This window comes from Octopus bimaculoides, chromosome 1, assembly GCF_001194135.2.
Source record: "Octopus bimaculoides isolate UCB-OBI-ISO-001 chromosome 1, ASM119413v2, whole genome shotgun sequence".
NCBI classification, from domain to species: domain Eukaryota; kingdom Metazoa; phylum Mollusca; class Cephalopoda; order Octopoda; family Octopodidae; genus Octopus; species Octopus bimaculoides.
The window spans coordinates 28,685,448-28,687,622 of NC_068981.1; the positions used below are offsets into that span (position 1 = coordinate 28,685,448).

General features: G+C 37.1%; 1 long non-coding RNA gene across 1 annotated transcript in view; it reads right to left on the minus strand.

The window, feature by feature from the left end:
* The window catches only part of LOC128249806 (uncharacterized), a 51,295-nt gene that overhangs the window by 47,457 nt on the left and 1,663 nt on the right, over positions 1-2,175 (minus strand). The window contains exon 2 of the long non-coding RNA XR_008265926.1: positions 1,648-1,790. This is a non-coding gene — a long non-coding RNA (uncharacterized LOC128249806). The remainder of the gene's footprint in view (positions 1-1,647; positions 1,791-2,175) is intronic.

Genomic DNA, 2,175 nt, shown 5'->3' on the forward strand with positions numbered 1-2,175 from the left:
TGAGAGAGAGAGAGAGAGAGAGAGAGAGAGAGAGTAGTGAATATTATGTGAATACCTGAATGAAGAGAGCATGATAACATTAAACAGCGAGCGATATTAGCCGTTATAGTAGTGACAGAAAAGGTGAAAAGAGAAAACAGCGAACCTGAGGGCCGGTGATTTTATCGTGTCTATGAATAAGTTTATGCCAGTCAGCCTTTTGGTTTGATGAAGATTAGGTGAAGAATGATGTGTATGCAGCATGAGCAACATCCCAGATATTCTTTCTAATATTTGAAATGTTTTGAGAGTTGTTTACTTCGACCCCAATGCTAAACTTCGAAAAGATGAAAGCTGACCTCGGTGAGAATTGAATTCAGAATGTAAGGAGCAGGAAGAAATATTGTAGAGCATTTCTTCCGAAACAAAATATTTGGGTAGCTCGGCGCCTTAGCAACGTCGCAAATATGATAGCAATACTCGAATGTGAACATCACATGAGCTTTGTAGAGCGTAGATAGATTTTGAGAGAAATATCTCTTGCTCCAAGTGAAGAACCAGTTTTGCGGGGATTCGATCCTAGCTATGCAAGAAGCCTAATAATTCAGTTGTTGTTTGGGTTATTGATTAACGGTGTGGTGTGCAGTGTGATGAGATTTGCTTGATATGAGTCGCGTTAGCGTTTTATTCTTAAACCGGACAAGATTTCAAATATCCTTGGAGGATTATTTCGAAGTCTCTAAGTGCGGCTTTGGCATGCAGTTTGTGGCTACGAGTGTATGATGCAGTTTGTATAATGCATGATAGAGACGATATTAGACGTCGCAGCAAGTAAATTAGTGATGAATAAAAAAAATCGGTGAAAAAACTGAAACCTAGGATATGAGAGAATAAGGACTAGAAAGAGATCAATGAATATTTCGGCGTTGTGTGATCTAATATGACGCTACCCATCCATTATAAAGGGGTAGTTAGAGCCTCGCCAGTGGGGAGTTTTAACAGGAGATTCGTATGCCAGACACGAGGGAAAAGCTTTGACGACATTGCTTAAGATATCTGTCTCCAAGGCAGGCGTTAACTAGTAATTGATGTGGGTAAGTGAATTATCAGTTGTTCTGACTTTACGGAAACCATGTTGCAGAGAGAGAGAGAGAGAGAGAGAGAGAGAGGGAGAGAGAGGGAGAGAGAGAGAAAGAGAGAGAGAGAGAGCGAGAGAGAGAGAGAGAGAGCATACTCATTATACAACTTTTTCTGTAGTAACATACATTATTGAAGTTGTACTCAATACAAAGACGAGTAATTTTGAACATTTTGGTACTGAAATCAATACTAGAAGACTAAATATATTTCTGGGTAAAATGTAGAATAAAACATTGTAGAAAATGTTTTTTTTTTTTTAGAAACATTCCAATTCTCAAAAAAAAAAATCAGACGCAGAGCATGAAGTAAAGGTGTGTAAAATATCAAGGTGAACAGCGATATAATTGGAGAGGACGAGCGAGAGAGTGGGATAAAAAGAAAGAGAATTGTGTAGGATTTTGAGATAGTAAACAAAATGCTAAAGCACTCCTATAACAAACTTCTAAGTGGCGTCGAACTTACACTACCTAGATACTGCACTGAGTTCAAACCACACCAAAGTTATTTCGAGGTTGATTAGATACTTACCAGTGGGTACTAGTGACGATATAATACACAGCGAGCAGGTAAGCATCGTCAGTCCTTGGTAGTTGGGCCAACTGTTTCAGCTTTGTAGGTGCTATTGAATGTGCTATTGCTACCCGCATAAGGCCTAGCCGACATTATATGGTCTGACAAAAGAAGAAGAGGGTTGGAAAGAAAGATGTTGAGTGAAATGAAAATTACAACATTTAGATGTACAGTAAGTTATTTAACAAACATTAAACACAGAACACTTCAAAATGTTCTTTATTGAAAATGTTATGATGAAAGAACAAAAGAGAAGCAGTGAAATATAAACAGATATTCCGAATGATTCAGGGGAACAAATTGCATGGGGAAAAGTCAAGGATAATGAAGGAAAAATAGGACGCGATATATATATATTTATACAGACACACACACACGCACACACACACATACACACCCATACCCATATATACATACATATATATATATATATATATATACACATACACACATATTATATATATATATATATATATATATATATAT